Below are 23,435 nucleotides of genomic sequence, written 5' to 3'. Positions count from 1 at the left end.
CAGGCCAATAATGAAGGTAAAAACCCCAGCATTTTAAAGTACACTTGTGTAGTCCACACAAGGAAACACACCATTTCCAAGCATGACTTTAAAAAAAATCATTCCATGTGATGAAGACATGCTGGAATGTGACTTTTTCTTATTTTCACCCACTCATTCTCAAGAGTTTTGGATTAACTAACAATAATAATAGCAGTAATGAGCATTACTTCCCTACCACCAAATTTGCTATGCTTACCTAAACAAAAACAGACATGTTTTAAAATAAAACTCCAAAGCTGTATTAAACAAATGAATGCTTAAAATGAAATTTCTGGCAAGTACCAGTGAGTTTTCACATCCTGGTGGATATAACACTCTCCAGCAGAAAAACTGAGCATTTGCTTGAAAATATCTTGAAAGAAAACAAACAAACAAGCAAACAAAAAAATCCAACCAACCAGAAAAAAGCAAGGTATATACATAGAAATGGAGTCATGAAAGAAAAACACACGTATTTTTTTAGCCCATTAACAGTTCTATTCATCATGTTGTCTGACATAAATGCAAAGGGTAGCTTTAATGTCAGTAGCTGTTTCAGGAGGAAGCATCCTCCATCCAATCACTGCTTCGATCAAGCCTCACTGTCCGTTGTGGGTACACTTTGAACATCTCTGATTTACCTAACACACTACTGATAGGAGAAAATTATGCACTCAGCCTTTTCCATGCACAATTTCTCATTTATGAATTAAAGCGCTTATTTTAGAAAGAGTGGGCTTTTTATTTTTAGCATTTTGATGGAAGAGAGCATTTAAAAGGTTTCTTACAGAGCCGTGTGATGGGCCTTCTCATGCCTCCAGCTGGTCCCCCCTTCCCTGGGTATCAGGCCCTGGACAACACAGACTCACTTCAGTGTCTGAATTCAGACATGAAAATATTTCTTCTGTTGTTAAAATACGCTCAAGTGGACAGATACAGCCTATATCACCATAGCAATCACCACTTCAAAAACACCAAGACAGTTTACACAATGGAGTTTGGGTTTTCCTCCATGGCACATTTTTACTAAATTTTAAGATTTGATTGGCACAATAAGTCTCCAAAACTTGCCAACTCAGAGTCAGGTATTTTTTATGCAAATTGTTTTTTCCTACTGTAGTGTAAGCAAGAGCTGCATTTGTCACCGTGGGCATATTTACAGCGTCCCTGAAGTAAGGAAGGACTCTTCAATGCTTCCCAGTCATGGCAGATAAATGAGTGCCTGCCAGGCCAGGTTCAAGGAGCCCAGAGGCAGCACTTTATTCCCAGCCACGTGGCAGAGAGAAGCTTTTATCTAGTTTTTGTTTAAAGTGTGAGAGACTGCTTGGCTTTAACCAGCCTACTTAGTTGAGCCATGTAGTTTCTTTATATAAAGTTGAAAGGCTTTGAATTGTATTAGACACTTTGGCAGACACTTCAGCTCCTTTGCTCCATAACAACCGTCTTTTCTTCCATACACAATAGTAGATCTCCCTCAAACTTGATTTATTTAACAGATACATAAAGGACACCTCTCTCCCTTCACCCACCCTCTTTCTTTAGGGTCATGAAACCTTGAAACACTGCCACTACTTGTGACAAGCAACCAGCCCTGGCTGAAGTTTTATTTGCAGGGACAGACCGTCCCCCTGCCTTCCATGGGGACCAAGCTCATTGCAGCACAGCAGAGCTGTTGTGGTGAGCCCGTGCAGGAACCACAGCACCTCCAGTCCCTCCTTCAAAATCCTGCAGGAACCATGAAGCACATTCCCTTTCTGCGTTCTCATCCCAGCATTGTGTTTGTAGAAAAAAACCAAGTAAGTAAAGGGCAAACTCATCTAATGAACGCATTTATCATGTTTCCAACTCCGTTTTTAATTCTTGTAATGAAGCAGCAGCCAGCTCTGCCATGGGTGGAAGCAGGAGATTTGGAGATCTTTTTCGTAGCTGCACAGCAGAGTGCTCTGCAGCACCAAGGAAAAATAGTACCTATGGCAGAAAAAAAATTAACTAATTTTATCTCTGGTAAGAATGTCATCATTCATGAAACACTAATTTTAGCCAGTTCCTAAACATTACAATTTGTTTTAGTTCTATTTTCCCTGAACACTAATGGTGGGATGGCGGGGAGAGAAGGGGAAGTCAGAATCAAGTTGCTCTTCATATTCTTTTTGGGGTCTTGCTCTCTATGTGAGAAAATGGCTCAAAAAAAAGTGCCAAGGCTCTTGGGGAGAGCTGAAGGTTAGGGTGATGTGCTCAGCAGCTTTCTGCATGGAGGATGTATCCCCCAGGGTACATGCTGGCAATCCCTGCAATGGCAGATCTGCCACAGCCAGGAAGGCAGCTTGCAGGAACATGGCATCCATTTTCAGTTAGGTCCCTGTGTTTGTTTTGATTTAGGGCAAATTTGGGAGGAAATTTCCAAAGGGGTCCTTCTAGAAAGCAGATTCAAGTGGCCCTTCCCTCAACTGGTTTGGGAAAAGATTTCTTTGGAGAAAAGTGGAAAAACTGTTTATTAAGCAAGTATTTACAAGTGTAAAAAATGTATAATATTAAACAATAAAATCTTTTGCTGTTCTGAAGAGATGGCAGATTTAGAAAGTCCTTTTTGTGAGGTGTAGCTTGGCTTGCTCAGTCCCTGATCAGCCCCTCCTGCGCTGGATTGCTGCATCCCGGGCCTCAGTGAGCCACAGGTGTGAGCTCCCAGTGGTTTTTTGGGTTTTCAGTCCAGAGCAGAGCTGATCAGTTCCAAGAAAAAAAAAAAAAAAGCCACAGTCTGGGGAACAACTTCTGCTTCAGCTAGCTAAAAACTAATTAAAAGCAGAGTTTTCTCTCTCTGTACCTGCTGCAGCCAACACAGTCTGTGAGAGAGAATGTTGGGGAACAAGTGCAGTTTCTGATAACAAACTTCACTCTTCATTTTCCCCCTTCACTCTCAGAACCAGTCTTAAAGGTGCAGAACTTAACATCCAGCAAAACCAGAACTGGAGATACAAGTATCATAAAGTCACCTTAGGACAGTCCTTGAAATGCATAAGCTGCAATTTGTCATCTCACTGCAGGCTTTAAGAGCATCCTGGGGTAACAAGAGGAGAGGGGAGGGACATGATAAAAAGCAGAATCGTGTTTATTAAAATATATCATTAGTCATTTGGGTTGTTGCTGCTTTTTTTTCATCTCCTTGTTGGATTTTCATGTCAGTGCACAAGCTGAAGGAACAGGCTTGGTCCTCAGAAGCCAAGGGCTGGCTCCTAAAAACCACACTGGGATCTGGGAGGCTCCTAACTACCCAACCCTACTGCTGGCTGATAGAGGTAGATTGCAGCCACCTCAATCCAGGGAGCTCACTCCCTGGCTTTACCAGACCATGCCTCACATTTGAGGCAAAGAACATCCTCTGCAACCTACTAGGGAAAAGCATAATGAGGAAAACTTTAGAGTGAATATTATCTTGGTAAAATGACACCACATGTTAAACTACTGACAATGCACTCAGATGTTCCTGGGAAGGCTGGTCATTAAGCCAAGCAAGTAACACTGCATTAGCACAGCCCCACCAGCAGCATGGTTAGATGTGACCAGCCACACAATTCACATGAGGATGAGAAATGGGAGAAGTCCAACTACTGCCAATCCCTTTTGCAGTGCTAATTGCAGCCAGGATGATCTTTTTGCAAGAGTTAGTGACTTGCAAGGTGGAGTCCCCATGTTGCTCCGGGTAGCAGCTGTAGGAGAACCCACATGAGGCTGAGCACAGTCTCAGGGGGTTCCACCACACAAGAAGGTGCCCAGTCCCATCAGAGAGGTACCCCATGGATGCATCTGAGGTAAAGGAGGCACAGAGCCCAAAGGCTGGCCTAGGGAATATGTCTAAACTCTTTAGCCTTTTGAAAAAGCCTACGCCTATTGCAAGGCAAGAAAATACTGTTGTGAAATCTCTCCTGGAGCCAAAACTTTCTCCCTCAAAAGAGAGCAAAGCAGGCCCCCATGCCTATCAATCTTTGGTGGATTAAAATACTCAGCTGATACCAGGCAGATCACTTCTGTTGCAGTGGAGGCAGAGCAGTGCTTCAGCCCCTGTGGCAGCCCCCAAGCTTGCAGTGCCAAAGGGCTCTAGGCCCTGCAGATGCTGCCAGTGCTTCTGGGGACGTGTTCAGCTGCCCATCATGAGCTAGCAGTCAAGGCACTGCCTTGATGGCTAGGGGATGTGCCAACCACTCTTGCACCTGCATTCAAAATCCAGTTTTGCATATTCATCCCTTCCTGTCTCCCAGCTCTCAGAGGCTTGGCTGTGCTGTGCACTGCTGTGCTGTGTGCTGTGCTCACCACAGATGTTCTCTTCCAGGTGCCTCTCCTGGCATATCAAAGAACCACAGAGCCTGGGTTTTAGTCAGTTACTCAGGCACTCGTCTCTCAATTAAAACACCGGTGGAGAACAGAGCTGTGCTCCAGCCTCTCACAAAATAGCCCAGTACAGCACCACTCTCCTCAAATGGTAGGAAACTTCTCCCTGAGGCCATACCTTTCAGCTATAAGTATTTATTTTGAGAGACAGGCCCTGGTAGAGGAGAAGCACACCACTTCTCCCACTGCTGCTCTTCAGTTTTGCACAAGTTTTGTAAAGGCAGTGGCCTTCTCATCTACTAAGGCTCTTGGGCACAGGAAGGATGATGTTTCTCAATTCTGCCCCCACAAATGGTTTATAGCCCAGTGATTTGGGACCAGCAGAAAGGACTTGGCTTGAGAATCCTCTCAGACAGAGACCCAAATCTCTGCCTAATCCCCACAGGAAGGTGTCTAGGCATGGAGCTACTGTATACTGATGCAAATCAACTATTTTATTATAAGACAAACCTCTTTCCACAAACACTCAATTCTTTTCCTGGAACAGGAAGACAGCCCAGGATGACTAGCCAACATGTTGGCCTCACAACTGGGGAGTTAAATCTCCAGATTTGATGCTAAGCCACGTGTACATGGTCTTGGCTGGGAGAAGCACCTTGCAGCCCATCACTTAGCCAGCATGGCATTGCTGGGATGTGCTGTGCCACCAAACTGAGAGCACCTCTAGAAAATTGCTAGTAAAAACTAAAGCACCTCTAGGTCAATGGATATTGTAGCAGTTTCCAATTAAATGTGCTTTCAGGTAGGGTTTAGTTGTCTTTGTGGCTGTGGTCATTGTCTAGGATTATAGACTCCAGGCACAGAAAGGTGAGAGGTGAATTACCATGATGCTCTTCTTGGGCTTATGAGCCTTTTTATGCAATGGAATACACCTGCCCCAGCACAATACCACACTAAAGCAGCCCCAGCATGAAGCTGGCTCACAGCCAGCCATCCAGGGAGCAGCAACAGTCCCAGCTCCCTGGCTGCTTGCTCCTCCACCAGTGGCACAGCAGCAACCCCCTATATTCTCTGCTGTCGCTCAGCAGCTCTACGTAATGCTCAGGAGATTTACCAGTCTCCAGTAATTTCACACCCCACAGAAACATGATTCTGGAAGGGGAACAGACCAGAGCATATCTGCAGACACAGTAATTGATGTATTCTCCTCTTTATTTCAGATAATTCCCAAAGATGTGTCTAACTCCAGTGCTTGTAAAATGGTTATGCCATGGCCAACACTGACTGGGCATACATGAGGTGAAAAAGTGTTTTGATATAGGGAGGCTGAGCCTCACTGCAACCCCAGCTGCTCCAAGCAGCCACCAGCTCACAACAGTTCCTCCCTTCCCTGTCCAAGCATGGGCAATTTCATTCCATGACAGCACAAGCTCCAAACACAAAATTCTCTCAATAATTGCTCATTCTTTTTCCCATAATTGTGTCAGCATGACTCTGTCTATTCTGCCATTGACACAGGCAACCAGACTAGTATAGGAGGATCTACAGCAGTGAAAAAAAGACAAAACTTCAATGTGCAGATGAATGACTACCCCCTACCACTGGTCATGTTCCCATTTTTATTGGCTTGGCATGCCCTTTAATGCCATGTAAAGCTGAGTTAACTGAGGCATGAGGCTGCCTATATTATTCTGGCTGCTGTTGCAAGGATACAAGCCAAGAAAGCAAACTTTCCGGGGAAGAGCAGGAGTGTTGTCATGCTAGGAAACAAAATTATGCTTCTGAACCACAAAACCACTTAGTTCCTGTTTCGTTTCTCCAGAAGGTCAGTCAGCTAACACAGCAGGCAGTGAAATCAACCCCTCAGCTGCTGAAACCAGTGTGACCCAACCACTGGGCAGCAGCACTTGAGCCTACCATATTAGACACCCTAGGTATCTGTGGTCTGCAAGCATCAAGGTTTTTGCTTCAGCCAGCAAAGTTCACTGAACTGCACACCCAGCAGTTCCATTGCTCCACTGCCAGTTCAAATGCAGGTCTTACCCTCAGCCTCAGTCCCTCAGCACCACCCATGCTCATTGTCCTGCTTCTGGTAGACCCAAACAGCCAACATGTGATCCCAGCCCCCAGAGCCGAGGGTGAAGGCAGCAAAGCTTTGCCAGGTGGCTCTATAAAAAAAGGATACATGTGCCTGTGTAAATGCTCCACCATAAACAGAGCTGTAACAATAAAAGCAAGCCAGAGCAGCTGCCTCAGCAACCAAATACACTGGGAGCAGCTACTGTGCTCTCATTATGCTGACACAGTCAGAGCAACAAACTCCTTCATGAACTAAGGACTTATCTAGAAAAGGTGCTTACAGGGATTAGGACTTCATTCCTGTTTCGCAGTCAGACAAGCTCTGACCTTGACTTCAGGGGCTTGGGAGGTTGCGCTGGGCCAAGTACAGGGTGGGAGGGTTCGGACTGTGACCCTCATGACAAAATCAATAGTGCTTACGTGGCTGGTGCCACTGTGTAAATCACTGGCTTGTGAATTGCAGGCACTGATCTACAATGAAAAAACTTCACAAGAAGACATATAAATGCCCTCCCCCAGCATGTCTTAAATAATTCTGAAAAGTCAATATATTTTAAAAGGGAAACAGAATTTGTAGATTTGTTAGTACCTGTTAAAAGAATACTAAAATCATATATGAATTCATTAAATACATGAAGAAATATGATTGAGTTGAATGTATCAAGGGGATCCAAAGATTTTAACTTCTCCTCCTGCTGCTATATTTGTAGTTTGGGACTCTTTTGGTTTTAAAAGCAGATAACCTTATAGATAAACTAATTCAGGAAGGCAACTTCACTAAACACTTTTTGGGGAAAACTTACACAGGTGAATTACCTGGCAGTCTTTTTCACTCTGATATGGAAATCAGATCTGTCAGCAGTTATTTTTAGCAGATGTGGGGCCATGAAGGACTCACTACAAAGTTTTTGTATGATTTCACTTACCAATGCTTAATAATACCTGTATCAAACTTTGAGGCGATGCAAAGTTCTGCAATTTGTGGAAATGAGGATCATAGGCATACAATTCCTACAAGTAGGAGTTGGTTGTTACAACAAAGCGAGAGGTCCCAATTAATGTGTTTTGTGTAAAAACTAGGAAGCAGCTGGCTTGGGTTTCATAGAAGTTACCACAACAAAGTTGCAATGGAAGGGGCAAGCAGAGACACACATCCAGACTGAGCACACTTTATCCAAATCACAGCACACACTGTTCCCAAGACAGGCCTGTCCAGAAACCAGCTTTGGCAGCTGCCGTGTTCAGTGTCAGGAAAGGGATTGTGCACAAAACATAACGCAATCAGAGGCTGAAATAAGCTACATCATATACAAGAACTCATATCTGTTGCTGTTAATCCACCTGAAGTACAAAAATCAACTTGCAAAATTGCTGGTTAGACTAATATTAGGCTTTCCTGTCCCTCTTGTTTAATAAAGGATTCACAATCCCTAGGAATCCTGCAGGTGTTACTGCAGTGAGGAGATGGCCCTCAGTCGGTGGAGATTCACCAGCAAGTGAGCCTTCTTCCTTGTGATGTCAGAGAAACTGTGCAGAATTGAGAGGCCTGGACCAAATACTGCCTTTCCCCCTTTTCACCTAGTCACCAGTGACGCTGGAGTGGAGTTCCCTTTCCAGACCAACTGGGGTATTTCGTTATTGCAGTACAGGTGACCAGTCTGCAGATATGTGCATTAGTGCCTTTCGTACCACCCTTCCCTTTGAACTTTGGGCACAAGGAGCTGGACAGAAGCCAAAAGGATGGAAGAAGATGTGATCACATCACGGCAGGTTTTAACTGGTGTTCTCAATGTCCAGATGCTGCAAGAAGGACCAGTACACAGAATACTGTGTTATACTGAGATGTAACCAGCTCTCCATGTATCTGTCACCCAACAGACCTTGCTTACAGAAAAGAACTTGGCCCACTAGAATGTGCATGGACTTGCAGAAGATGAGATTAGATTACAATTTTAACTAATATAAATATTAGTCAAGGAGTCCTTAAGACATAAAAGAAAAAAAAAAAAAAAAAAGCCCAAGGGGTTGCTACATCTAATTATGCTCATTGTCAGAAGTGGGGTACATCCAGAGCAGACTTGGGTACAAGGGTCACTAAAGAACCAATAGGGCAAACACTCCTCTTTCTCATCTCTGCAACATGAGTAATTGCTCTTTTTTCCCCACTTAACTTTAAAAAGTCTCACTCTCATTGCCTAGAATTTCAAGTGGTTTTCTGGGAACACAGATAGAGGAAATGTCCTCATGGTATTAGCTCAAAGGTAATTTCTTGTCTAGAAAACTCACCAGAAGGGAAAATTTACATTAATCCTACAATGGAACTATGAATTGCTCTGTGTGGAGAGGAAAATGTGCATCTGTACTCTGTGGAGGAGACAACAGACATGCACCCTTGAAAAGAAGAAGACTTGATACCTTAGCATATTGCAAGGTAAAACTGAACCCCCAGTCATCTGTAGAGGTGTCTGGGCCTCTCTGGTTAGGGGAGAGCCAAGGGACATACCATTTGGTCTCCCATCCACTCAGCTTACAATAGATAAAAATGTATCTCACTGGACTGGAACACAGGTGTCTGGTCTCTGGAGGGTTTCACACTCATTCCCAGCCATGCAGAGACACAGCTATGGAAGGATCCTTCTTGGAAGAGCACAGCTGAGATTCAAACTGTCACCCAAAAGAATCCTGAATGCACTGGCTGCTAGCAGTGAGGACCTGATTCAAATCAACCCATTAAAAAAAAAAAAATCAGTTCTATCTAAACAGAGAGGCAGTGCCTGAGGAGCTGGCCAGGTAGACGTCTGCAGGTGAGGAGACAGCAGGATATGGTGCCTTAGAGAGCTTATGAGCAACATCCAGGTACCAGAGAGCCATGAGCCTGTGCTTCCCTGGGTCTCTCCCTGGGGTGGCAGTGGGAGGATACAGAGAGCACATACTGCTTCATACTGAAGCATTAGTGTGGTAATGGCTTTTGAAAACATCAATTTGGTAAAATAATAAGGTTTTTTTCCTTTTTCACAGAAACCAAGATACCAGTCTTACAGCTTTCATGTTTCGGGTTTTTTTCTTTCAACAGTAGTTAAAAAAAAAAATATTCCATAGGTTTGACCACAGGAAAAAAAAATTCAGCTGACAGAAAAAAGGTGACATTTCAGCTGACATTCCCAAGATTTTCTTTAACACAACCTTCCCCCTCTTTCCCACCACCTCTCCCAACAACAATGGGAACTACTAGTTGTGATTTGAACAGCTTGTGAAAATCACACAGGCTGTGGCAAAAAACACATCCTGAGGTCTGCAACACTGTCTGCATGAGGCTGATGTGACTGAATCTGGTTTTCAGGAGATAGGATCACGGCTAGTCATGCAGCCTTGGAGAAACCATAGACCCAAGCTTGCTTCTGCTACTTCCCCAGGCGGGTTTGAGTGCAGTCTTCATGATGTCTCCCTGCTTCCTCCAGCACATCCAGAAGCCCCTGGAAGGGACCTGTCAAGCACAAGAGCCAGAGCATGACTTAATTCAGTATTATGTTGAATTAATGATTATTGAATTAATTCCAGACCTGGTCTCTGCACTGCAGTGATGTTCAAGGTGCTTTTTTCTGGCAAAGGAGCAGATTGTCCAAACAGCTTTACCTTGTTCATTTACAGAATAAGAAGAAAACAAGAGTTTTTCGGAGTAGAGAAATGTGACAAATCTGTCATTTAGCCATGTGAGGTTTTCTCTAGACTTTGAGATATAGGAAATAATCTAAGTTTCAAATAAACATTGATATTACACTGCAATGGCATACATTAAGATGCCTTCCCCTCAACCAACACTAATCAGTCAATGAAACAATATCTGATGCACGGATTCCATTTGAAAACTGTGATCATGTATCTCTACATTTGTCCTCGTGTGTGAAAACCCCTGTGCCAGCAGCTCCTCTTTGGGAACCCCCGGGGACCACTCCACCTGCACCAGTTATTACCTGACATCCCCAAGGATTCCTCAAAATGCACGTGGCTGGCAGAGCACCCGAGTGTTGGCAGTACTGAGGAAGAGCAAAGAACAAGGTGAAAGGACACAATAGATATTACTTCTTCCTGCTGCAGTGGGTCTTTCTAATCTGTGGTTTCAACAAATGGAGACTGAGCAAATTATCTTTTGCTCTAACACCAAGACACTAAGATTTGAATCAGCTATTAAGGGAACTTAGACCAGAGACACCCAGCCTTGTGCAAGCTGCAGAAGAGGGAGTATTGTGAAGGACTGAAATCACGTCACCTGTCACAACAGGATATATTGCACCAGTCAGACCTAGAGGGAGAGCAAATTCCCCACTGAATCTGCACTTGTTTGTAATATCCTTCCACAAAGACCCTGTCATGGCAGGAACCCCAGCCTCCAAAAGCCCTTGCCCAAGGTTGGAATGCAGAGTGCCAAAAGGCAGCACAGCTCATGATTTCTCATAGGCACCCTCTGCAAAGCACTTTATTGGCTGTCCCATTACAAAACGAGTTGGTGGTAATCATGTCTGTCTTCCCTGAATCTGCACAGTCAGCTGGCCCTGCTCCTCCTTGTACCACACACTGGAGGTCGGAGGCAGCCATGGCCACACGCTGGTTGGGATTGGGAATGACTTTTGCTGGACAATAGCAAAAGGGGAGTTTGGCATGATTATAAGCACACCAGTCCCCCAGGTGTCACACATATTGCAATGGTTTGGGACATGTAGTTTCTTTGCAATGTAATGTTTAATTGTATCACATTAACATTCCTGTGCTGTAGTAAAATGTGCTAGTGTAGCAAGTTTTGACACGAGCTCTAGGTTTTGGCTGAGAACCACTCTACACTCTTAGTGCCATGGTGTGGCTACTTGCAGTAACTACATTTCTTATATACCTTGCACTGAAAAAGGAATTCAAACCCTTTTGTTTCAAAACAAAAACTTCCAAAATGCAAGCTGCAGCCTGGGACCTGTGAAATCCATGTTCCTGGTGGTACAAGGGAGCTCAACTCTTTCCCTGTCTACCCCTACTCCGCATGAGGTTAAAGTGTTAACATCAAAGCTAGCAGAGATAGCTGTGGAAGAAGAAACAAGGGGGCATGGGAGACCTGGGAAATCTTTCTGATGAACTACACACCTGTTGTGTTGGTACTGAGTTTTCTTTTATTGTTTCTCCTGCTAGGTAAACATCTCTTAAGAAAATAATTTGTATTAAAAAAACCCAAGAATGCCAAGTGAAAGCGCCAGGGCAGTGCTGCAGGTGACTCTTCCTGTACAGACACACATCTTCCATAGGGCAGATGTGAAGATTTTGGGGAATTCTGGTTGCTCTTGCAGAGGAGTATCAACATCAGCAAGAGTAACCCATCTCTTCAGCCCACATTTGAAGAGGGTGCAGGGAATGCTCTGCTTTTTTCTCCTTGGCTTTAGCGACATCTCACTGTTCTTTGTTGGTGGTTGCCATAACCTCATTTCTCTTCCTCAAACTGTGCAATGCAGCAAGCTGCCAGCCCTAGCCTGGCCAGCCATTCTATAAGAGGCCACATCTGGAAGTGTTTTCCTTCATCTTTGCAAGACTTTGTTCTCCTTCAGGTATTCCTTACAAGGCACACTGTGAAACAGTAGGAATGGTGAAAGCGTGACTGGGCTCTGCTCTACCCAGCACTGCAGCAGCAGTTTCTGCTGCACTCTGCCTTGCACCTAGTCCCTGAAGCCTCACAAACCCTTTGGAGCTCAGCCCACAGCAGCTGATGGAGGAAGGAAGCCTTGGCCCACCACAATGAAGCAAGGACCTAGACACAAGAGTGAGCTCCCCTCTGCCCACCCATGCCTCATCCATGGTGAGACATTTGCTGGTGCACCATTTGCCAGAACATGAGGTGGAAGTATAAGAGCTCCCTCCCAAAATCTGGGCAGCATCCAGTTTGAAGCAAAGACAAGTGTCACTGACCTTTTACAGCATTCCAAGGACTAAAGTCCTTCAGCTCCCTTGCACTCACTGGACAAATTGCTCAAAACCTGTTCTCTTTCCAGTCTCTCCCAAGGCAAAAAAAAATAGTCTCTATGCAAGTGTATTTGTTCTGTGTGTTCCTTATTTTATATTTCAAATGCCAACTTTCAGTCATTGAATCCAGACACTCATGTTAACAATGAATGATTATGTTTTCCATCTGAATGTTTTCCCACAGGCACAAGCATTAATGTAAAATATTCTTTTTGCATGTGGTAGTGTTGCAATGTATATTAAGACAAAATATTTAACTGCTGTAGATGAAACTGCTTTGCTGGAACTAGCAGAGCCACACCAGATTACACCACCAGAGACCTTGGTTCACAGCTGTTTCCCCACCCCTGGGCAGCCAGGATGCTGTGTTTGAGCCAATAGGATTTATGACCATTTTAAATAGAAGCGACTTTCTCATGCGCATCGGTAAACTGCTGTGCTATTGGACTGCAGGGAGCTGAGTACTTTTCCACTCTTTTTAGCTATTGCTATCAGAAATCATGGGTTAGTCGATAAGCCACATTCCTCTAAGATGAGTTTGCCAGCGCACTGAAGGAGATCTGTTCACACTGGGAGGCATTGTTTCCCAGGCTATTCCAAACAATACTGAAAACACTGTGTTCTCATTCGACTACTATGAATAAAGAGCTCAGTGGAAGGGCTTTTAAAGCACTAGCATATGCAACTCTGTAAACTATATCCTTTAAATAAAGAAAAACCCTCTATGTCATGCAGAACTGAATCATGATTTGCTCATGGACTGCATCCAGCATCAGAAATATGGATGAGCTTTGGCCACGCTTTCTAAGCAACAGAAATGAATACTTCACTCCCAGCAGAAGAGGGGAAAAGTGTATTAATTTTAAAAATCAAACAGAGATTACACAAACACTTGAGTCTCCTTCTTTCTCAGTAGCAAAACATAATGACAAATTTATTTAAATTGAGTAGGATTAAAATATTTGGGATAAGACCTTGCCTTGACTTAACTCTTGCCTCAGAGACCTTAATACTAAGTCAAGGCAGAGCAATGAGAGGTTAATCTGTCTATAGTGAAGTGAATCAGTTTTGCCAACCAGGTCAGAGGTAGTATTTCAGGCACTAACTTGGTATTGATGCTTTAAATAGCAGCAGAGTATACATGCCCCTACATAGCACTTGCTCTGTGGAGCTACTCTAATACACATTGGTCTTCAGGTGGCCCTGCAAACCAGTGATGTCCTGGTGGAAAACAAAGTTAGGCAGGCTCACCTGTTTGTGAGCCAGAGAGTAAGAAGTGGGTAGACTCTGCATTGTCCAAATTATAGATGAATGGGCTACACTTACATTACACTCAGTTATACCATTGTCCAACAAGGGATCCCAGTCTTCAGATCTCTTTCCTACCATGCAGCATCACTCAGAATATGTACTTGGTTTTGCATTGCCTGTTCCAACCTCACGACTTATCCACAAAATCTAACAAATCGCTTTTTAGCTTAAAAGTCAGCTAGATCAGGACAGAAAATGAAGAATAGGAATTTTTTCCAGTAAGAGTTCAACACAGTCCAACAACAAAACAAGTTTTTAAGTAAGTACAGCATAAAGCATATGTGAAAGATAAGCATTTTCTATAGTGGAAGCTTGAACTACTTAACATGACTTGAATCCTTCAGAAACAGAACAATTTAAAACCCCAAATACATTTCTGTCCTACGTCCCTTTCCATTCCCCTCCCCCTTACATGCAGGCAGCCCCGGAAAAGTCCATAAGAGGTGAATGGATAGATTGTCTTCACTGGACTGCAGTGGGCTTTGCTGCCTAGCATAACTTGGCCTATCATGTTCCTGTTATTCTTGCAGGAATCTGTGTTCGAAAGAGCAATTCCAAACTGAGATGTCTGCATCACAGTCTCTGCCAAGGAAAGTCTCCAGAATGGATCATGGCCAAACTTAATGCTGCAGCTTTAAAGAAGCGATTTCGATTCAGGGAGTTTTGTTCTGTTTTGCTTTTAAATCTAGTATATTTTGCAATGAACTATTATATGCACCCACATATATGCCATACCAAGAGGATGAAGAAGAGGGAAAGTAGAGAAGAAAAAGAAATCTAGCAATAAAACAGCAGGTCTATTTTAACAGAGCTAAATGTCTTTTGCATATTTCTCCTTGTATGTGTTTTGCAACAGAACCAGGTCTGAGAACAGATTGGAGCATTAATACCAGCCAGCATGATGGCTGCTGGAGTCCAAATCAAAAGTGGACACAGACTGTATCAGACACTGATCAGCAGTCACAACACCATTAATTTTCTTTCCAGACTCACAGTGCTGCTCTAGAGCTCAGGTAGGAAAAATAGTCTCATACTGTGCCATTTACAAGTGACAAGAGAAGCAGTGAGGAAGAGTGTGTCAGCAGTTATCCAGAGTAAGAAGCATTATAAGTTTTCAAGCAGAGATTGTTGCTCTAAACCCAACAGAAAGTTCAGTGGGGATTTGGTTGGGTCCTGTGCCAGAAATGAACAGAAATACTCAATAAATTCCTACAACATAACAGTCGAGTTTTTATGTAAAATGCTGTAAGTGCTCTTAAAAGGAAAAAAAAAAGTAAAGAAGGAAAAGAAAACCACAGAAGAGCTGAAGAACAAGAAATAATCTGCTGAAAGCAAAAAATGGTTTACATTTTTCTGTGAGGCTCATTCAAGGTGGAAAGACTAGAAACATGTTGGAAAATGTTTAGAGAGATACTAGATTGATCAAAGCACTTGGCTAGAATAAGGAACTAAAGGATCTGAGTTATTACTTCTTGGAGAAGTGGCTGCTGGGGAGGAGATATGAAGATAGAAGAGACAACCAAGGAAAAACGACCACTCAAATTAGGAGCCTGAAAGGGACCCAGTGCACGGCTTACAATCCATTCACATTACACTGATGGGCAAAATGAAATACAGAAGTTAACCAGCCCTCCTCAAAGCCAGTGCAAGGTCCTTGCAGTGCTGTTGTAGCTGCTATGAGGCAGCTGCTGACAGAAAGCCTGGTGCCTACAGGCTGGGCCACTTGCCCTACATCGGCACCCCACTTGGTGAGATGCCAAGTCTCTGACCCCACAGTGTGGGTTTGGGGAGGTAAATTTTTGCAAATCTGTCTGTGACACCTGGAGGTGCTTCCCCTCTATGCCTTCACTCCTCTCCACTGCCACAGATTGATGTCCAGGATCAGAGCATACTGTGTGCTGCAGCATGCCAGCCAAAAACGTGGCGTCCTGACCCCAGCTGCAAAAGAGCTGATGTGTGCCTGAGGGAGAAACATACTTTAACCCATTTTAGCTGCTTGTCAAGCAAACATGAGACAGATCCCTAACATACCAACAGATATTAAATGGCAGCCAGAGCCTACTATCAAATGGGACTTCTGCATCTCATCGGGGTTGAGCCAAGTAGAGCTGAGCAGTTGCCAAAAGTGCTAGTCCCTGTCCTGCCTCTTATACTGGCTCAATTATTCATGCAGATTGCAAATATGGGAAAGCTAGACCCCAAGAAAATTGAAATCACTTAGGTTTTGTTGTTGTGGTTTTGATAGATTTCTGAGCATTCAGCTCCTTGAAGATGTCCAGTGGGAGCACATAGCCAAGAGAAAGGCTACCCACTCAGTGCAGTCTCATGACTGGTTTTCTGTTGGTTACCTAATTCAGCACAAAGGGTTACAAATACAGCTGGCCACACAAACACGTGCTAGCATAGAGAGACCAAGAAAATTGCAGGTGGGATAAGGGAATACAACCACAGCCTTTGGGGAAAAATGACACCAGACCACGAGACATATAGGGATCTCTAAGTTGACCTCAGTCAGTAGCTCAGAAGATGAGGATGTCCAGGCATCTCCAGAAGGGGAGAAAACAAAACAAAAAAACATGTTTACTCCCGCTTATACTGGGGAACTATTCTCTACAATACTTCCCTTAGGAACACAAGGGCAGCCAGTACTGCCAACAGTGCAGTACTTCACGTGTCAGTGGCCACTGAAATGGCAGGGGTGAACCAAGGTAATAAAGCACAGGCTGAGCTGGAACTCAAGCTGATGAATTCAAGGTATGGGCAGGGAAGCAAAAACCCTTGCAGCACACAAGAGCAGTGTACAATCACGGCAGATAATTTTCACACAATCATGTGATAGCCTTATCACAAGAGGTAGAGCAATACTGCAGTAAATAAAAAGCTAACAATTTTTTCATATTGAAAGTCATAGCAAATATTAATCTGAATCAACCTCTTTAGGTGATAAGGGACGCTATTCAGAGGATCAAAGTCTCTTCATTTCCTCTTTGCAACACTGACAGATGCAGCTGACACTTTGCAGTCACACAGGTGGCTTGACAATGATGAAGTGTTTCTCCCAAGCTGACATAGATATGGAATAAGAAAAATATACTGGCAGTCAATGCACAAGCTAGACTTATTTATAATGCAAACCAAGATCCTGTTTTCCTTCTTAATCTATACTAAAACTGTTGCTCAGACTAAGGAAGTCTAGCAACTAATGAATCTAAACCACAGGGGAGGGAAAAAGACTTTAAACAGAACTTGTATTTTGAAGTCTGAATGATATGGTATCTCTAAAACATAAACAGCTTTTAATGCTTTTTTATTATTATTTTTAACTCTGCTTTGATTTATGTCCAGGAAAACATATTAGGCCCAAGTTTTGGGCCTGAAGAACTTACAGGAGTCTGAACCAAGAAGCTGGAGCACCTCACCAATAGAGGAGCAGTTGAAGAGCCCAGACAGGTCTTGACAGCACCAGTCAAAGAGAGGGAGGGGGGAGGACATCCTTTAACCAGCAACCTTGGAGGAGGCTTACCTCGTTAACCATCAGCATTGCACTGACTAAACCACAAATGTGCATTCCCTGCACACCCACACAGGCTCTTAGAACTAACCCATGGCTGGGAGCGGGATTGCCATGAAACACAGGGTGGCCAGGTAGGTATGGCGTCAGGAGAGAAACCTCTCACCAAAGCACTGCCGCCCTCCCAGAGGCATGGCTTCCTCTCTAACTTAAAGCAGGCTTTACTTTCTCATACCTTATCAGAAAAAAAAAAAAAAAAAAAAACCAAACCCTGAAGGACAAGGTAGCTAAAGAGCTTCGCCTCAGTCTTGCCTGATTGGGGCATACAGGATGACAGTGGTGACGGGTACCTACAGGGAATTTCTTCCTGGGAAGAAGGGAAAAGGTTGTTTTCATGGAGTACATCCCATATCCCATAAGTCAGTAACTTATTAAATGGTTCTAGGGAGTCAGCTAGATCTGGAACCAATTTCTTAAAAGTGCAAATGCTTTTCTGTTACTAAAAGAGAAGAGTCAAATATTTTCAATCACCTGTAATGGTTTGGTAACTCTCCAGGAACTTCCCCCTCATTCCCAGATTGAAAATAAAAAATAGACCCAAAAGATAGCTTTTGCTGCAGTAGAGTATGTTGAACATTTACTTTCCTAGCTCTCATTAACCCCAGCCCAGGAGAGTATTTTCTGATGCTTCCCTACATAAGGAGTCAAAATATCTCATGCATAAGAAAAAGAAAGGAATGCTGGGTTCGGTTCCCTAAAATGTTGCATTCTAAGGAAAAAATACATTGTTTATTGAGCTGAAGGCAATATTTTTGTATTAAATTAGAACACTCTCACTCATCAACTTTCTGAAAGCACACTTAGGTTTTCCGTTTCTCCCTGCATCTTGCACCATTATACCTCTGGTTACCTATACCGAATCCACTCTTGTATGCTAGTAGATTTGGGGTCATTTCTTTTTTTTAAATGATAGTTTGATATACCGCATTGTATGGGAATAGAACTTCCTGATACCTCCAGAGAACATGGAGGTGGAAAGGACTCACCAAGCCTCTGGTTTTGGTCCTTTTTGCTTTGCAACTAACCACAGCACATGGATACAAACTGGACCTTGGCAACTGTCCATTCATTATTAACAAATTAACAGCTTTGTAATGCCTTCTTTCCTTTTGTTCTGTGTGCAGACACGCACATACGAGCCTAGGGAGTTAGACTTTTTCATCTTGAAAAATCCTTCCTCCTGATCACCCCAGTTTTCAACAACACAACGGGGGGCCAATCAGCAAAACTTCCCAAGGCCTATCAAACAGATCCATTTAACTCATTTCCAGTTCAGTCCAGATCTTCACAAGGAAATACAAAACAGCCATGGAAAACATTTTTCTTCCTCAAGGCCTTTAGGCCACTATTGTCAAGCAAATATGTGCCCCAAATGGGGGTATTCACAAGCATCTGTCACAGCCTGGCTGCTGCAGAGGGCATGGCTGCATTCTGGAAAGATTTCCATGTCAAGGGCTGCCTCCGTCCCCAACCTACAAGAGCTGCAATCACTTTTCTCATCGCAGAAGCAGCACCAAGTGGCCAATATGAGACCAAGAGGCAACCACGCAGCGCTGCACCATCGCATGGATCACTGGCCCAGCTCTTCCTGCTGCATCCCTGCTGGCATCGCTTCAGAGGCTTTTGTGCAGAGCAGACAGGGCTGCCGAGGCTCCCCCCTGTGTGGCCATCCGATGGAAGGGATTGTTTGATTTATGAGATGGGAGGAAAAAATAAAGCTCCCTCGTTGTTTGTCATTTGGGATGAAGAGGAAGAAGAGAGTCTTCTTATTTTTGGTAGCTAAGGAGGAGGTGCGGAGGCTGGGGGCCCAAAGTGCTGTGCTTCAGGCAGAGCCCACTCCCAGAGCTGGGTGACCCTTGGCCAAGCAGTCCAGCAGAATGTGGCGGCTGGTACAGGGCATCCACATCTCACTGTAACCTGAGGGCATCAGGCAAAGGCACTGCGGTGGCAGGGGACGCCCTGCCTTCTCCATCTTGTGGATCATCCCTTCCTTTTCGTGGTGTCTTGTGCAAGTCAATGAGGTGCTTTGTTTGATGGGAAAAGCAAAATGTTTGCTTGACCCAAAATGAACTTCAAGGTTTTAAATTCACCAATAAGCCATGACAAAAAATGGGGTTGTGAGTTAATGCCTCCAATTTATTTTCACACTTATGTGTTGACAGCCAATCAAAAAAATCACCATACACACAATGAAGTTCTGTCTCCTACTTGTTTTTCTCATGAATGAGATTGCATATTTCTAGTTACTGGGCCTGGGAACTTTTTCAAAGTTTTATTTTAAAATTAAATGGAAATGTTTGGGAGAAGAGTTAAGGTTATACTAAGCACGGATAAGTTGTACTTAGCAACTCTGCCCCTTTGAGAAGCCTCAATACTTATTTATTTATTTATTTATCTGCTACATTTAGCTGGACAGACTCCATATTCCATTACAGTACAGAAGTGATATATTTCATCCTCTAATAATACTTCCTAGTTATTTATTCCAATCAAATGTGATTTTTTAAGCCAACATGGAACCATAGAATCATTATTTGGAGCTCATTTCCTCAAGAATCGATGTCATTTTATTCTGAATTTCTATAAAAGAAAATACTATTTTAAAATGCAAACTTGTAGATACAAAGGAAAACGAATTCCATTCAGATGATGCAATTAACCCCCAGTATAAATAATCTGTGGTGTATATTGTAATATGATAATGTGAAAGTCCAAAAGAACTCATTCCCAGACCACATCAGAAAATCTACTGAGTCAACAACTGTGGCAGACAATAACAGGACGAGTTAAAGGAGCAGAGCATTAAAGCAGGTTAGTTCAAACTGCACAGCATTTAAAATGTCACTGACAAGATTTAATACGACGATTCACACTCAAGCACTAAATGAATTCACTCAGAAAAGATTTGATAAATAAGATGTGAGTGCAAAAAGACAACTAGTTCAACTTGCTATGTCAAACTACTGCACGTGGAAGACTGTTCCTGTCTCTGTTTTGCATTATCACCATCAGGTTTTGGATAATTTAAAAGGAATATTATTTGCTCAACCTATTTGCTTAGGAATTTGTTTAGCTTACTATAAGCAATCCCATTTGAAGCTCACTTTCTTGACTAAAGATTCTCTGCACACATAGGATGTGGCTAAGTAATAGCTGTAAGGAGCTGAAATGATTGTAGCAATATACATGTTGTTTCATCTGTTCTCTCTGATTAAAAAAAAACATAGCATTTCAGTAGGATATAAGTGACTTCACTATATATGTAAAAAGAGTGCAAGAATCATATGGTAATAATTACCAGAAGTGCATAGTTCCCTTTTTCTTGACAAGAGCCACATGGCTTTTTTTTTTAATCTATTGTATCACATATATGATGTAACAATATATCAATGCAAATCAAACAAACACAAAGCAGCTTTCCAGCTGAGACTCCAGACACACTGAAGTCAGGCAGCTCCAACTGCACAGTTCTATTCCCAGCTCAGCCCTCAACACTCACATTTTCTCTTTCTAGATGTGATGTTAAAAATGTGTGGTTTAAATCACTAGTGAAAGTAGAGAAACCACCATGACATTTATCACAAATTCCAACACAACAGCAAAACCGAACATAGGAAAAATTGGTCTCCCTCCAAAAGCCTCCAGGAGAAATCACCTCAGGAAAAAGTTACTTATTGGTCCTTAGCAAATACAGGGGCTCCCCTCTTCCGAAACAATACCTTCACCATGCAGCTGGGTTTAAAATCAACTTGCCACTTGATCCACAGCTTAAGGCTACGGCATGGAAACATAACTAAATTCAGCAGAAGACCCAGATATTAAGCAAGGGTATGGCAGCACTACATGAAAAAAGCAGTCCAGATGAAATGGCTACACTTCAGACCTGCAAATTTACCAGGTGCTGTGCAATTAAAATTCAGTGTCGTAGTGTCTTAGAAGCTCATTATTTCAACATTTTTTGTTTCTTTTTGAGACATGCAATATCTAAATGCTGTAAGTATCATGGTCCCATGACACAACACATTCTTCTGGTGTGCGTTCATGAGGCTGGATCAAAACCACTCCAGAGAGGATGTTGGGGGGTTAACTATGTGCCACAAATCAGGCTGGACATCTGGATGATTCAAAACTTTGTATATCTCAAAGGGGAAAAGGGTGTCTGGGATCCCCAGGTGTAGATTCCCTTTTGCCCAAGATCAGGCATCCTGCTCTGCTCCTACTTGCTCACACAGCAATCAAGCATCAGTTAATCAGAGAAAATGCCTGCCTGCTTTGAGACCATTTGCTATTTCTGGCATACTCTGGCTCTGGTTTACCTTTTGGGATCTTATTTTCTGGGCACACATCTGATCTCTGGGATGTTGCCCAACTCAACCACTCCCTGCTCTGCTGTCACCCTGAAGAACAAAACACCAGGTTTGCCCCATCTCGGCGACCAGTCTTGTCCCAGTTTTTGCCTCCCAGGAGACTTCACAATACTCCTCAGAGCAGAACCTGCTGCTCCAGGCACCACCTCTGACCCTGCCTCCTCTGCCCCCATCAGCATCCTCTCTGCACGGGCCACTGTGTGTGGATGGCATGCATCCCTGCTGTATGTCATCCTCGTCCAAGGGCAAAGGCTTCCCACCATGCCAAGTGCCTTGCTGTGACTGCACAGGCACTGACCAGGATGTAATCCGTGCACATTCAGGGCCTTGTTGCACTGCTTGGAATGAAAGTGAAAAGGAGCTGGATGTCTACTCTGAGGCAGCTCAGAATACCTCCAAGAAGCTGTTACTTTGAGCCACATCTGGTTCTTTTAGGAAGGGAACTGAAAAAAAATGCTGTACTGTTCATTTCCCACAGCACACAGGGAATCAGGCATCATCCATGAGCCTATGCAAACCAGGACATTTTGTGGCTCATGCCAGCCAGTGATGGTTGTCATGTTAGCTTCCTGTCTTGGCAGTGGCCATTCAAAATGCAATTGCAGACTGTATCTGTCTGACTCACTTGTACCACAAGTTCTATTGCATTGCACAGAACCATTTTTAATAATCTAAATTAATCCTAATTAATAGGGGAAGCTGTGGCATCATTATAAAAAGTGAAAGGTATTCTTTACGTTCTAGGTTTGGATTTTGCAGGATACACAGATCTTAATTTCATAGCTGTACATTAAAGTCAAAATAGCAAAAGGATTGAATTAATCTAGCTTCTATTTCAATGAACAAAATAGGTTCCCATCATTGTCCCATCAAATCACTTGATTTCATAAATCACACATAAGTAACATGAACATTTATAAATCCAGAATAAATAATCAACTCTTTCTCATTCTGTTAAGTCTACAAAGTTTAGAAGTGGCAGGAAAGTGATCTAATTTAAAACTATCGTTTGGGTGAGCGTATCTATTTACAGTGTTCAATTACATGATCATATCATTTTGCACAGCCTTCTTTATATTGGCAAGCTATAAAAGAGCTTCTTTCGAATGGAACCATTGTTCTGCTGCATGCTCTAAGAATAGCATCGACTATATATGAGGCCTCAGCACCAGGACTGTGCAGAGGACTTGCCTTGATAAATTCAGAAGTTTCCTATTGCATCAAAGTTCCTTCCTCTTTTCTCTTCCCGGTCTCTCTTGCTCAAATATACTAGACTGTGTTTAGGCCAAGCAGCTCCCCCCTCCCTGTTCCCCCATAGGAACTGCTGTGAGGTACTGATCTTCTGCCTTTTCTTTCCTTGGACAGATGAATACATTTTATTATTTACAAATTTGAAAGACTGGTCCCTTTTTTAGCCATTTTTAGCCTAGTCTGTCAAATAATAACAGTACTATTTGCAGGTCAGTATTTTCACTGGCTAGCTAAGACATGCAGACAGAAAACTTCTTGGGGACTCCATCAAGCTCTCTACCTCTTTTCTCTTTGCCAATGGGTAATGGTTTATCCACAGCAGAGCAGTGGCACCTCAGTCCCTACTCTATCATCATAAAATCATTGGGAAGCCTACTAGAAAAGTCAGGAATTTTTGTATTTTCTCACAGTAGTAAAAATATTGTGGGCGATAAATAAAGATCTTTAAAGCAGCTACACAGTTTTGTTTTGCTTTTAGCTAGTAAGAGGACAGAAGAAAGAAAAAAACCAGCTCTTTA

This window comes from Sylvia atricapilla, chromosome 5 (assembly GCF_009819655.1).
Source record: "Sylvia atricapilla isolate bSylAtr1 chromosome 5, bSylAtr1.pri, whole genome shotgun sequence".
Taxonomy (NCBI): Eukaryota; Metazoa; Chordata; class Aves; order Passeriformes; family Sylviidae; genus Sylvia; species Sylvia atricapilla.
The sequence above is the reverse complement of the archived record's forward strand: the minus strand, read 5'-3'. Positions refer to the sequence as shown.